Here is a 15,207-nt window from a genome sequence, read left to right as displayed (position 1 = left end):
ACACGGCGCCGGCACGACTCAGCCCACGCTCTGGACTACAAGAACGCTGGGGAGGGGCTGTTTGCAAGGGCATGTGGTGATAGGACCAGGGGTAACGGCTTCAAACTGGAAGAGGGGAGATTGAGATGAGATCTTGGGAAGAAATTGTTTGGTGTGAGGGGGGTGAGCCCCTGGCCCAGGTTGCCCAGAGAAGCTGTGGCTGCCCCATCCCTGGAGGGGTTCAAGGCCAGGTTGGACGGGGCTTGGAGCAACCTGGGCTGGTGGGAGGTGTCCCTGCCCAGGGCAGGGGGTGGCACTGGATGATCTTTAAGGTCCCTTCCCACCCAAACCAGTCTGTGATGCTAAACGTCCAAAGCAGAATCAGAGCCTAATTAGGGAAAGCAGCTGGAGAAAGCCTTCTGTGTCAGCTGAAAAGCAATTTCTGGATACCAGCGTTTCAGGTATTGCTTATTTCCAATTTCCAGCGGAGTAATCTCGCTTAAAAAAAAAAAAAAAAAAAAAAAGAAAAAAAAAAGAAATCTGTTCCTCCTCCGAACAGTTTACTCCCACCAGCAAAGAGAAGAGGAAGCCGGGAGCCTTGGCACAGCCCCGCTTCGCTCTGCGTCAGTGCAGGGGACGGGGAGAGGGGACCCCAGCTCTGGATCCGGGGTCTCAGTGACAAGGACCTTCCCCCCCAAATCATGGGTAAATTTGGGTGCCGGGAGGTTAAGTCAGCTTCGCAACACCCAGCACCGAAAGGGGTGCGTTTTATCAGCAGGAATTAAAAGAAGATCCCCCCCCCCCAGCCCCTGCCACGATTCGCACAATGAAGCAGAATCGCGCCAGAAAGGTTTGATCCGCTCAAAGAATCAGGCTGGAAGATGACAGGCCCTGAGCCGGCGCGGAGCAGGGTTTAATTGCACAATGTCATGGATGCAGGCCAACAACTAGGGAATTACTCAGTTTACGCACTTTTAAATATACCCAAATTAGTACTTTTATAACCAAAAATAGACATTCACAATTATATAACAATGAGAAATGAGACCGATGTCTTAAAAGGAGAAAGCGGAGCTGGTTTTGATGGAGGCGAGCGAGGAGGGGCTAAAATGCTTAAATTCGAATGAAGCTTTTGTCGGGACGAGAAGAAAACGACCGCGTGCGCAACGAGAACCGGAGCGAATTCATTGGGACGGTGCTAAAACAACCCCGCTTTGAAAAGCGCCACCCAACTCTTGCTCCCCGTGCGAATCGATCGGAAGCCTCCAGGAGAAAAATCCAAAAGAAAGATGCATCCCAGGCTCCCGGGAATGTCTAAAAGAGAGGGTTTTTCTGGCCAAAACGAGCAGGGCGGGGGAGCAGGGTGGCAGCGGCACTGGTGGAGGGCCGCGAGAGCGTCTGCCGCTGGGTGGGAGCCCGGGGGGGGGTCCCGCAGGACCCGGCTCCGTCCGCTCCCTTGGGTTGACGTCCTCCGCGTCGCCCAATGTGGGGCACAACCGCCCCGCGCCACCGGGCAGCAAATGCGCTCACCGGGGAGGTCTGGAAGCAGCCGGCCTCGCGAGGACGGCAGGCAAAGGCGTTTCTGCCTTAGGAGGGGGATTTCTCGGACCGAAGCTCCTCGGGGCGGGGTGGGAAAAGGCTTTACTTGCGAGCGCGGTGGGGCCGTGGAGCTGCTCCCTCCGTCCTTCCCCAAGGGTCCGTGGGCAGCGGGTCCGCTCGTCCCTGCTGGGCGCCTTTCTGGGACGCGCACCCTGGTGCTGGCGCCGTCAGGAGGAGCTGACGGAGCGGCCGAATTCTTCGCCGGGTTTGCATTGCCTTTTTCAGTAAATTTTGCCGCTGGGTCAAACGGAGGAATCCCGCTGGGTTACGGCACGGCTGCCGGCGTAAGCACAGCCCAGAGGCTCGGCCAGGGGAAGCCGAACTTCCAACGGGAGGCAGACCCCGGGAGCCAAGAGCTTCACCGTGTCCTCAGAGCTAGTTCTGCCCCAGAAAAAAGCAGGTTGTGACCCTCCTGGGTGCTGAGAGCACCGGGAGGTGTTTATGGGCTGCACCCTGGACCTGTGAGCAAACAGGGCTGGGGCTCTCCCGATGTGTTTCTGTCTTCCCAATTCGTCAAAGCCGAATTGCCGCGTTGTCCCTGGAAATGCGGCTCCTGTCATTGCCACCGACTACTGGCATGGGGCTCACGCAGGGGCCATCTCCTCTGTCCCCCACCAAGCAGACAGCAGAGTAGTTTCCCATTTCAGGAATTCTGCTGGGATCTCGCCTTCCCAGCTTCCCTCTCACTGCTTCCATGGAGGCACCCGAGCCTTAACCCCGGGACGCTCCACTGAACGTCCCTGGCAGGGAGAGACCCTCCTGCCCCCGCCGAGGTGGGTTCGTGCGTTGCAGAGGCCCAGGGGGGATGCTGAGACACCCCCCCACCTTCATCCTGGCTGTGTTGGAAGCACCTGCGGGAGGTATCCCACCCCGGCCGTGCAGGCAAACTCTGGGCAGCTGCCCAGGGACAGGCAGTGCCAAGGGACCGCAGCCCAGGTCCCGGCTCCTGTCTGTCAACGCGTGATACCTACAGCAGGCTCCTGAGGGGGGTCCTTCATGAACCCTCTCCATCACCCGGCCCTGTCAGGGCTCAGCGTGTGGTTGGACAAGGACATATGGGGCCCAGGAGACATCCTGCCATGGGTCTGGACCCAAGGAAGACCCCAAGTCTCGGCAGGATCCCCCAGTTGGGCTGACGTAGACAGATGTCCCCTCACGCTCTGAAGCCTGCTCACAACATCTCTGTTCAAGCATGTTCCACCACAAGGAACGGCGGGACAGGCAGGGACTCCAGCCCGGCACATCTGTACCCCAGACCCCGATGTAAGAGCTTGGCCAGTCTTCTGCTAAACCCTTCCCATGGCTAAGGGGAAGGCCACCTTCTCCACCACCGCTTCTCCAGACCCCGGCAGCCACCGCGGAGGGGCTCTCCCAGCAAGGCAGATCTGCTGGGCAGGATGGCAGCCATGTCAGTGGCAGATGAGCAGAGCCCGGACATGGCGGGGAGCACTGAGCAGACCAGGCCACGGCAGGAACGCAAGACACTGCGTGCGAGGGATGCCCCATCCACTTTTTTTGCCAGACGAGGGGCCAACCCTTCAGCCAAGGGAGAGGTTTAGCCCAGCCCCAGCTAAGCATAGATGCTTGCCCCCAAATCCCAGGCTCTGTGATCCCCGGGGGAAGCATGGGAAGCCCGGCCAAGCGCAGGGCTCTGCGGCACACCCTCCGCGTGCCTCCTCTCCGCGGTCATCCCAGCACACATGGAAGACCCACCACTGCCAAACCAAGAAGAAAATAACACCCTGGGAAAGGTTGCTCCCACCCATCCCACCCCAAAGCCCGGCCTCCTGCCCTCTCCAGCCAGACCTGACAACCGCCATTGGAAGATACACCGGACCCCAGCGCCAGGCAAAGGGCCACCCCCATCCCCTGAGCCCACCACTGCCAGGGGTGGGGGGTCCCTGGCAGCTGAATGTGGAGGGAACCACCCCCCCCCTTGCACTCCCCGGCTCTGCTCCCCACGGCGTGAGCGCCGCAGAGGGGATGGGGACGGGGCAGGGACGGTACCTGGCTGCCTTGGGCTCCCGGCTCCATCACTTGCCATCTCCAGGGAAGGAGCAGCCGCCTCTCTCCTGGAGAGCGCAGAGGGAAGGCAGCTGCTCTTCACTCACGCTGGAGCGGGTTCCTATGGCGATGCAGAATCAATTATAATAAAAGGTGGAGCACAGCAATTGGAGAGGAGAGAAGTTTCGTGAGCTGCGTGCCTGGGAAAGCCAGACCGTGGGAGAGCGCAGGGCTGGGGGCTGAGCCTGCCCGTCCCCGGGCTACAGCTCCTGCATCCCTGTGTTCTCCTTAAAAGCCCCTTCAATCCCCAGGACAACGTGCATCACTGCCCCTCCAAGACATCCAAGACCCTTGTCCTTCCACAGTGTGCCCATGTCTGTCCCAGACCCATGGCGCCAGTCCTGGCAGCCTGAGGTGGTCCGGAGCAAGCCCAGCACCCCTGCGGGGCAGGTGCAGCCCAGCCATCCAGGCCACCGCCTGCTGCACCCAGGACAGGGGACTGTGCATCAAAGAGATGCTGGGGGTGCGCAGCTGGCCGTGAAGATGTCGGAGGGACTGCATAAAATCTCACCGCGCACCTTCCCACCCCGGGCTCGAGCAGGGGGTCCAGCTTTCTGGGATGCTTGCAGGGAGTCACACCCCGCTGGCAAGGAAACGTGCCTGGGCTCTGGGAGCTCTGCAGGAACCTGATTACATGCCTGGACCTGGACCAGGAGCCCAGCCCGGCCCTGCCACCCAGCAGTGCCGCACAAGCCCCCAGAGGATGAGCGTGCGTCGCCGGCTCTGGCTGCTGCCGCCTCCCACCGGCCTGCCCTCCCCACCTCCGCGAGCCAGACCTCTACCAGCAAACGCGAAAGATGCATTTTTTCCACTCTGGAGAAAGGCAACAGAAGCCTTGGAGCCTGATGAGATGCAATTTGGAGGAAGAACTAGCATCAGATGGTTGGTGACCACCACCAGGACAGTCTGGCCATAGGTTTGTTGCCCACACCCAGCACCGAGGGACATCCTCCAAGCTAAAAGATGCCGCAATTACAGGGTCCGAGCCCCTGCCGGGAAGGGGTCGGCAGGTGAAAAATGACCTGCAAATAAATAGACTCGGTCACGCCACAAAAATCCCCAGGCTCTTGGCACTGCCTGGCTGTCTGAGCTCCTCCCAGGGCCCCAGCAAGAAGGATCTGGCCGTTTCCAGCCATTCCGGGAATATTTTCAGGTCAAGCCCTGGGAGCAGGATGCCCCTTTGGGCAGTTTCTCCCCTAAGCTATCACTGTTTTGGCCACATATGGCTCATGGCACCTGCTGAATGGCCGATCGTGGCAAATCCCCATGAAAGAGAGAACAGAAGAGACCTCAGGTCCTGGTGTAGAGGAGCCCCAAGGGGACAGAAGCAGGTAGGAAGAGGAGGAGGAAACTTCATGAGAAGGAAACCAGGGGGGACACCCACTGTTAGCTGCTCTGGGACTCATCCCTCCTCATCCAGGTGCTCAGGAGAGGACAGAAAAGACTCCAGCTGGCTGTTGGAGGCACCTGGAAATGTGGCTTAGATGCCAAGGTTGCACGTAGCTGCCGGGAGCTGATGCGATCCCTCGCCACGCTGCTTCCCCTTTTACAATTTCAGCGATTTCCCCAGCGCAAAAAATTCACCCTGCAAAAATTAATCACCAAACCATAAAAGCAAACTCCTCTACGTGTAACAGTACCGGAGGAGCATAACTGTGATCCCCAGCCCCTTCAGCACAGTGCAGCATGCCCCCGTCCTACGATGAGGTGATTCATTGTAAATATCTGGAAATAACCACCCAATTTCCTGCGCGATCTATCTTAGCCGCTAATTGAAATGGGTTTTTTTTTTTCTGAAAGGTGCCTACGGAGAGCATTCTCACGCTTAATCAGTGCAGGGAACGCTCACTGCCTGGGGCAAAGGGGAGACGGGACACATTAGTGGCCTCCCTGCAAAATTAATATTGCTTTGCTAGTCGTCCGTCCCCTGGCAGGACTGGGAGCGCGTGAGCGAGCAGCTCCTACGGGCCTTCACATCCCTGGGAAGAGACCTGGGAGCCTTTTGCGCTCTCTGGTTCCCTGGCTGTGGAGCCCTGTCCCCTGCAAGCCACAGGACCCGCTCGTGTCGAGGGTCCTCGGAGCCCCGCTGCTGACGGGTACCCACTGGCGGAGCATCCTCCGTGCAGTCCACCCCAACCCGACTCAGCCCAGTATAGCTCAGTCCATTCCGGCCCACCTTAGCCCAATCCAGCCTAGTCCAGCCCCGTCTAACCCTCCCTTTGGCCCCAAAGCCATGATTTTCCTGCGTCTCATGCACCATGATGAGCTGAGTAACTTGCCACCTCCTGAACATCCCGTCTCCAGGCCAGGATGAGACCCCTGAGCTGGTCACACACCAGCAGTGTCCAGACTCACCATGGCAGCTGATCCCTGAGATGACGGCAGGAGTTTTCATCATTCCCAGCTGTTGCTTGTTTTCCAGACCCAAATTTCTGTGGGCTTCCCCTCGGCTCATTTACCCACCGCCCCATCCCTCTCCGAGTGACCGCATCTTTCCTGGTCACCCTTTGTCCCACGCTGTTGGGTTGTGAGGACAAGGGAGCGCAAACCAACCCCTCCCTGGGTGCCCCGGCACTTTGCACGCTTTCCGTGAAGGCCTGCTCCACCTTTTGCTCCTGTTTCTAAACCCTGTCTGTGGAGAGGGGTCCTCAGCGCCTCCCCCAGCCTTCCCCCAACCTCAGAAGCTGGGTGCCATGCACAGACCTGCTGTGGAGACCCAGGCTGCAGCCAGAGGGGACCGTCCCGCGCCCCAGGGCATCCTCTGTCCTTCTGTCCCGTGCCCCAGGGCATCCTCTGTCCTTCACTCTGTGTCAGCCTGTGACAGCAGCTCTGCTCCGTGGTGGAGACTGTGGCTGCATCCCAATGAGCTCCTGCTGATTTTATCTCCTTTAGGCTGATGAGGGTTGTTTGTGCAAACACAATTACTTCAGCCGAGGGCTCTCCATGAGCCCAGCCATCTTCTGGGCTGGGCAGGATTTCCCTTGCTGGGATCGCCTCCAGCCGCGCAGGCTGCGTCCGCGACACCGACCGGTCCCTTCGCGCCGAGTGAGAGCCAGGGGGAGCGGGAATACGAGTGCTGAGCGTGCAGGAGCGCGGCTCCCGGCCCACATCTTCCCAAAAAAACACCGGGAATGGCGTATCCGTGACCAACAGCACAGCCGGGTGCCGTGGTGTCAGTTGGGATGGCGTTAAGTTTTTTCACTAGCGGCTGGTGTAGCGCTGTGGTTTGGATTTGGGAGGAGAAACCCTTTCCGTAGCACACAGGTGGGTTTGGTTGTTGCTGGGCACTCAAGGCCTTTTCTGCTCCTCACATCGTCCCGCCAGCGACGGGCTGGGGGGCGCAAGGAGTTGGGGGGGGGACACAGCCGGGACAGCTGACCCCCACTGACCAGAGGGACGTTCCACACCATGGGATGTCTCGCTCAGGATATAAAGCTGGGGGAAGGAGATATAAAGGAGGGGGGGACATTCAGAGTGATGGCATTTGTCTTCCCGAGTCACCGTTACGCGTGATGGAGCCCCACTCCCCTGGGGGTCGGCTGGACACCTGCCCACCGATGGGAAGGAGTCAATTAATTCCCTGTTTTGCTTCCAGGCTTTGCGAGCACGGAGTCTGCTTCTCCCCTGGTTTGTTTTGCTGTCCTGCACCGATCCTCGCCCCTCGCAGCGCTGTGCCCTCTTCCCCCGTCCCTCAGCAGACAGAGAGGAGCCTGGAAACCTAAATCCAACTGCTCTAATACTTTTGTCTTGAATTTCCCCCCCTCCTCCTGAAGTCTCTGTTAAAAAGTACACACCGGGGGGAATCACTACGTGCGGAGCTTCCCTCTCAGCCCTCACTTCTTGGAAGGGTTTCAGAGCTGGAAAGTATCCTTCTGCCGGAGATTTTGCGTCTTACAACAACAACAACAAAAAAAAGCTGGATGAGCCTCAGGGAAAACTCGGGACACGAGTTCCCGGAGGCACATGGAAGATGCTGGCTTTCAGAAATATCGATCCTGATGCACTTCGGAGCAGGGATTTAATACCGCGCCGCAGCCGGCACAGGCACCGCCCCAGCGGAGCACCAGGATGGGTGGTCCAGGCTTTGGATTACGCTGAACTAATTGCACCGTGGAGATGGCAAGGGAGTTCGTGCTGCCTGGACTTGATAATTAAATGAGGTTCAGCCTTTGCATTATCTCACCACTCAGCCAAGCATTTTTGAAAGAAAAAAAGTGGAGTGTTCCTCTAATCAAAAATCTATTCACCTATGAAAAGCAATAAATCTCAGAAAGGGATCTAAGCACTTTTTTTTAGTGCTGACGAAGTGATATTGTAAAATACTGCAGTGGTTGCACTGGGTAAAACCCTGTGGCACGGAATGACTGTTTTTGTCTTTGAGGACAGTGACTGCAAACGCACACTTGGATGCGTCAGTTCAAGGCAAAAACAGTTGCCCACGGCTCAACGAAAACCATTCTTTATTCATGCAGGTTTCACCCGTTAAAGATTTTAATTTAGCTGCCAATGGCAATTAACAAAAATTAACTCGCGAGTTATTGGGAGACGGGGTTGCAGCAAGGGCTGCTTCAGAAGGGCTGGAGGACGCAGGAAAGCTCCTCGCCTCCCCCTGGTCTGAAGGCAACATCCTGAGCCACCGCCGACTGCCAGGGAGCGAGGTCAGATACCCCCACTCCGTTTCTTAATGCCCTGAGACTGGCAGGGCTCGTGGCACGCTCCCATCCCCTTTCCTGGAAAGTACCGAGCGCCGACCTGAACCTCCCTTCCGAGGGCTGAGGACACATTTCTCAACGTGCTTGGGTGACAGCGAAGGAAGAGAGTGTCCTTTCCAGGGCTCATCCGGAGCTCTCAGGAGCAGCTGACTCCTCCGTAATGGCAGCTGATCAAGCAGAGAATGGCACCTCATTACTCTTCCCTGAAAGCCAAGTTCAGCTTTGCAAAGCTATTATGGATAACGTGAATGATGCTTCATAGTTGACCTGCTCTTTGGTACCTGCAAGTGCTGTGACCCCTCCCCGTGCAGCCCCGGCAGCTTCCAAGAGCTCCCTGAGAGGGGAGGAGAGGAACCATGGTCCTCCAGACACTCCAGCACCTGCAGAGTTCATGACCACGTCATCTCCAGGTCCTCTGCAGAGCAGGGACCGCAATAGTCACAGTCAGTCCCGGAGAGGACCAAGTCATGGTAGGGAAAGGCCATGGGGATACGGTTCCTAGGCCGTATCTTGGAGGGTGAACAGGCAAGTACAGTGCAAAGAGAGATGACCAGCTGCTGCAGGCCCCAAGCCTGCACATGCCCCATCTGGTTGCATCGCGTAAGACAGAAGCATCCCAAAGGTCTTTGCTCCCAGAGGCTGCTACTGCCACAACTTCTGCCTGAGAGACACACTTAGTCTTAAGAAAATGTAGAATAGATGTGTCACCAGCTGGGCTTTGTGTCACCAGCTGTGGCTTTGTCGGCTGGCATTGGTCAGTAGACTGTTGATAATGGACTATTGAGATCTTCTACTTGATCATCTAAGTTTGACCGACTTGGTCCGTATAATTCTCTTGAAGACAAACTGCTCCACTGCCGGTAACCAAAAGAAAGAGCACAAGGGCTCACCTAAGTGCCTAACCCAAGGCTGGGATGCAAATTCAGAGCTGTCACCAGACAAAGACCAAGCTTTAAGCAAACGTTCTCTGACTTTTGAAGCAGACCCTCCTCTGGGAAAAAGATCCCTTGGACGCCACACAGCCAAAGGCAAAGAAGCCCCTCCTGCACCCCCAGAAGGTGTCCAGAGAAGGGACTCCGCTCTCCTCACCGAGCAGTGATGCCAAGGGCTTGGCCAGGTTATTGGCAGCTGCTGGATTGAGTGCCCAAATCCACAGCTAAGGAATGTTATTGATGTTGCAAGGTCAAGCCACTTGAAAGCTGGGATTTGCCAGACAGAAGGTTGTCTCAGCCACTTTAATTAGCCCCCCTTCTGCGACAGCATTATGATACAGCAATTAATGGCAAAATCACTCACTATTTCTTCCTATGCCTGGGCAGCTGTTCAATGGCTCTGCTTATTTTCTTTTTTCAGTGTTTGGCCTTGCTGTTCCATGTGCTGCGTCCAGCCCTGTTTGGACTACAAGACCCCTCGCCATTGCTGTGGTGGACCTGAGCTCCAGGATTGCCGAAGAATCGCTCCCCCCGCCCTGGCCCAGCACAGAGAGTGAAGACAGACAAGGGGTTGGGAGGAATTTGTTGCTGGTTTCAGTCTCATCTCATCAGATGCATGAACTGACATTTTCCTCCCATGGACAAAAGTGGGCCAATGAAGAGGTAACCAGCAGCAGCACATCTTGTTTCAGGTTCTGTTCTAAAAGACAGAGGTTTTTCTTTGTGACAAGAAGGAAACATAAGTTTCCTCTGATTTCATTCAAGCCAAACTTTTCCTTCCAAAAAGAAAAAATGTACCCTGTGGTAGCTCCACGGCAAGCTCTTGTTAACAGGTAGAGCTGGCGCCGTGACAAGCAATCAGGGTACGAGTTTACAAAAGAAGCCACTAGGCAACACTGGCTCTACAAGAGACAGGAAAATGAGGGAAAACCTGGTCTTTTTAGCCTAAATCTGATTCTTGGGACTGCTGAGGAAGACAAAGCTGCAGGAGCCCTGTTGCATGTGCCACGTTGCACGATGGAGCTGCTGAAGTCCTTGAAATCGCAGCTCTGCTCCTCCTGAGATGGGAGGTGGCTTTCATCCTCCTCCCCTCATCAGATGGTCAGGAACCTTCTCATTCCCAGCTCCGTTGTGTCCCACCCAGGTCCACACACGGATTCCCAGACCTGCTGGTCACCAGGGACCTTTCCCGCCTGTGTGGCACCGGCTGAGACCCACCATGTGCCCACGGCAGGACGGGGAGCGGGGCTGGAAACACCCAGCTACTGCAGTGCTGTGGGGCAGGGAGAGAGAGAGAGCGCACCTACTTCCCTCTAATTAGTGTGAATCATTAAATAAAATGTCCCCTTCCTGACTTCAGCACGTGTTAGTGAAATAGCTCTATCAAAGCCGCCTTGTCAGGGGACAAGAAGTATCTTTCTGCTGGGATTATACAGCCGTGGAATTATCCCTTGCCTTTGACAAGACCAATTAATTACTTCAAAGTCATTTGCAGTAATAAATTAACTTCTCTTCTTTCCTCCCCGTTAAGCTGGAGCGTAGCTGCTGAGCAAATAGCGGTATCTGGGCAGGCACACAGTGTCCAGCTTGTCACCCCCGCGGCTGGGCTCTGAAGCAGATGAAGGCTGAATTTTTCTCCCTGGGGGTCTCTGCCGGGGTCCCTCAGCTCCCTGCCCGGCCACGCTGCAGCTCTGCCGTCCTGGGCACCTCCAGGGTGTCCCTGTCCCTCCTTGTCATAGCCATGGAAGCACACATGCTCTCCACCACCACCCCGAACAGGCATCTTCAAGCCGTTCATGTCCTTGCAGCCCAACTCATTCATGCAGACGGGGTTTACCTCCCCTTTTCTACTCAGACACTGGATCAAATGTTCGGCACCAGTTAAATCAGCCCCAAAGCATCCCCATATGTCCCAGCACTCCTCCCAGAGGTGATGAGCAAGGGTCCTTGCCTGGGGAATCTGTCTTGTGAACACTGGGTAAAGGGTGAGAGGCTGGAAGGACTCCAGAGGAGGCTGAGAAGGGGAACGGGGTCCTGGAGCAATAGTTTCTGGGGGCCCGGAAACACAGACAAACATAAGGAAGACACCCAGACTTTGAGTCCCAGGGAGAAGACTCTTGAGGTCTCTTCAGACAGGCCACTTACATGGGGGACTAGGAGCTGAAGTGAGACCAACAGAGGGGGAACACACCTACAGCCACAGACAACCAACCTCTGAAACAAATTCCTACAACTTTCAGTGAAAACCAGACATTTTCTCGTTCAGCCAGGGTGGCTTTACCAGTGGTTTTCTGACAGACATGCTGGTGACTGAAAAAGAGTGAATCATAGAATCATTTAGGTTGGAAAACACCCTTAAGATCATGCACGGCTGCTCCCGTCCAGCCCCATGCCTGATGGAGTATTCCATGGGTGTCTCCTGCCCCTTGCGTCTTGGCTGTGCAGAGGCAGGAAGACCCCTGGAGGACATGGCACAGTCCAGGCAACACAGTCCATGGGCAACATCAACCAAGGTCCAGGTCTTGGTCCCACCAGCCACGTGAGGGCAGCCCTGGTGACTGGCTCTGTCAGACACTCATTGGCAGCAACTGAGTCGTCAACCCTGCAGTTTTCTGGTTTCTCTTTTCTTGCCATGGATTTACAAAACTAGATTTCACACCCAGGCTAAGACAGGCTGTGTCCTTGACCCATCCTTGAAGGTACTGTCCGCTCGGGGAGACCCATCTGCCTGGCTCTGGAAATGGTCGTGTCAAACCCAGGCCCAGACTACAGCGAAGGGAGAAGCACCCGAAAAGCAACACGGTTTTCAGCAGATATATTCGCATGATGCGTCAGCCCAGGTGACATGGAGGCTCTGGGACACAAATTGTGTTGACACCTTCACTGGGACACATTAATCTGGTCCAAGATAATTCACGCCAAGAGTCTAGTGATAAAGAGAAGCGTTCCCTGAGCAGGCTCTTTCTGAAAGAATTTGTCACCATCAATAAATTGCTGGGAGATTTATTTCTGCTAGCCCTAAAACTGCACACAAAGTAATGTGATTTGTTCAAACTCTTTAACATGCTGTTCCCCTTGATTTAAAGTCTGTTGAACTATCTTTATTTTCTTAGCACATTATTAATTCAGATTCTGGCTCTGACGTGAAGGAACTGAGATGCCTCTAGAGTCTGTTATTTGGGGATGGAAGGAGGAAAGGGCAGATGGAAGGGCTTAGGCAGCAAAAAAGCAGCTCAGTGTAACGGCAAGCTGGGAATAAGCAAATGTTATCCGCATCTTGCACATCACTTCTTCATGCCTACAGCTTTGACCACATCAAGATAACCCAGCTCCAGAGCTCCCCAGGGGACTTTCATCCAAGACTACGTAAATGTATTTCACTCTTCTCAACTCTCTGACTTGCAGTCTGGGCTCCAAGGCCAGGACAAGAAGTCTCTGAGACTTCACTGAACTTAACTGCTGGAGGACAAGAGCCATCTCCAACCCTTCAGGACAGTTTGCCAGGTTTTGCAAGACACCTGATCAGACTGTGCACAATTTAATGGACCTTTCCTCCACAGTAGCACCTCTGAGGCCCCTGGTGAAGAAGCTTATATGCTTTTAGCTAGGCTTTGTGCCACAAACTATGGTAACATCTCACCAAAACTGCCAGCTCCAGCATCAGGTTTCTTGCAAAAGCTGGCAAACTGTCCTGAAGGGTTGGAGATGGCTCTTGTCCACCAGCAGTTCAGCGCTCTGAACTATTTATAGAATCATAGAACGTGTTGGGTTGGAAGGGACCTCTAAAGGCCATCCCGTCCAACCCCATGCAGTGCGCAGGGACAGCTTGAACTAGATCAGGTCGCTCAGAGCCTCATCCAGCCTGGCCTTGAATGTCTCCAGGGATGGGGCCTCCACCCCCTCTCTGGGCAACCTGGGCCAGTGTCTCACCACCCTCAGTGTAAAGAACTTCTTCCTCATGTCTGATCTAACCCTGCCCTGCTCTAGTTTAAACCATTGCCCCTCGTCCCATGGCTCCATGCCCTTGCAAACAGCCCCTCCCCAGCTTTCCTGTAGGAAAAGTTTATTCTCAAAGTGTTATAAGTGTTATCCTCAAACACTTAACAGCCATGCCAGAACAAGAAGTGCAGCCACATCAGTGGGAAGGCAAAGCCACCTCCGGCAGGGTTTGACCCACACACGGTGCCTGTTGGACCCTCCTGATGCTTCACTGGTGCCATCGCTCTCTCAGCTCATCCAGCTCTCTCAGCCTGCCGACTCCCACAGCATCCCGGCTCCACGAGCAAGCCCGTGGCCAGCGCAGGTTGCCATGGCACCCGCAAGGTACCTTAACTGCATTGACATTAACTGCAAGGTTACGGCACAGCTCTTCTAATCACGCCGCTGGGCGTCAATGCCTGGCTACGGCCTGGCGCAGCTCCCGGGCGGAGGGAAGGTGCTCAGATCTCCATATACTTTACTCTCCCTTAACAGTGAGCAGAGCTCAGCGTGGGATCACTGCCATCTCCCTCACTAGACTTTTTTTTTAATTTTTTTTTTTTGCCTTAAATCACTGATTCATATCCTCAGTCTTAATTGCATCATAACCCAGTTTTGTCTGGGAATCTATTCCAGGAGCAGGAGGGTGCCTAATATAAAGATACTGGAGGGACTGCATCTCCCAGAGGTGCAGGCATCATCGCGGTGAGGGCTGGTGCCAGCAGAATGTGCCTATCAAAGTATCATCGTGCAAAAGGGCCTTGATACGTACAGCAACATGCTCGAGGAGCTAAGAAACAACCCCAGTATTCCCCAGCATTACCCAGTTCTCCCAACCATGATGGTTCTGCTCCTGTGGGGCTCCTGTGCTCAGCACTGGTGAGGCCACACCTTGAGTATTGTGTCCAGTTTTGGGCATGTCAATATGAGAGAGATCTCGAGGCGCTGGAGCGAGTGCAGAGGAGGGCAACGAAGCTGGTGAAGGGCCTGGAGAATAAATCTGATGAGGAGCGATTGAAGGAGCTGGGACTGTTGAGTTTGAGGAAGAGGAGACCTCATCGCTCTCTACAACTACTTGAAAGGCCATTGTAGAGAGGTTGGTGCTGGTCTCTTCTCACAGGTCATTAGCGATAGAACAAGAGGGAATGGGTTCAAGCTGCAACAGGGGAGGTTTAGGCTGGACATTAGGAAAAAAATCTTCCCAGAAAGAGTGGTCAGACACTGGAATAGGCTGCCCAGGGAGGTGGTGGAGTCACCATCCCTGAATGTGTTTAAGAGCCATTTAGATGTGGGTTTAGGGGATATGGTGTAAGGGAGAACTCTGTAGAGTGGAGCTGATGGTTGGACTTGATGATCCCAAGGGTCTTTTCCAACCTAAATGATTCTATGATTCCTTGGGATCACCCAGGGGAAACCGCAGGCTCCAACACATCCACCCAACATCTGATGACGATGTCCTGTGGACACCAGAAACTGCAGGGATCTACAGCTCTGTGGACTATGGTTCCTTTTCCCAGAAATTCTGCCATACCAATGAGAGAAGAGTCAGAGAGTCTGGACTTCGGTGAAAAGCTCTTCAACAAAGGGGAGGGAAGCTGGTACCTTATTTTGCTACAGATTACCTAGAAATCACGGGAGAGGCAAACCTCACTGGCAGATGGACCAGCTGGGTCACGGCGGGCACAGATGTCCTGGCTTTGCTGGGTTTCAGAGCGAAGGGCTCCTGCGTTCACCTTAGCTGCTCTGGGAGCCGGAGCTGCAGCCAGGGGGACAGAGGAAGGATGCCAATTCAGAGAGAGAGCCAGGCATGGGGCCAGTGGGAGCAGCTTGGTTGAGCTGAGCATCAGTCTGAGAGCTAACACATCGTAATCAGCGGGACTAGACAATCTGTGCCGTGTCTCCCTTGGAAAACCAGTGCTTAAAGTCAGGAATCTTTAGTTGGG

General features: G+C 55.1%; 1 protein-coding gene across 7 annotated transcripts in view; it reads right to left on the bottom strand.

Annotated features, from left to right (window-relative positions):
- Nucleotides 1-15,207, bottom strand: part of CTXN1 (cortexin 1) — a 41,664-nt gene that overhangs the window by 4,646 nt on the left and 21,811 nt on the right. The window contains exon 3 of one of the 7 annotated variants that reach the window (XM_054181920.1): nt 3,586-3,703. The exons of 4 other annotated variants lie outside the window; for them this stretch is intronic. The gene's annotated coding sequence lies outside the window, so the exon portion shown is untranslated. Of the gene's footprint in view, nt 1-1,509; nt 1,758-3,585; nt 3,704-15,207 lie in introns of those variants that run through there. 2 more of the 7 variants (XM_054181923.1, XM_054181924.1) reach the window with 2 other exon arrangements.

The sequence above is a fragment of the Rissa tridactyla genome, chromosome 22 (genome assembly GCF_028500815.1).
Source record: "Rissa tridactyla isolate bRisTri1 chromosome 22, bRisTri1.patW.cur.20221130, whole genome shotgun sequence".
In the NCBI taxonomy this organism is placed as follows: Eukaryota; Metazoa; Chordata; class Aves; order Charadriiformes; family Laridae; genus Rissa; species Rissa tridactyla.
Note: the sequence above shows the minus strand (reverse complement) of the source record. Positions and strands in the feature narration are given on the sequence as shown.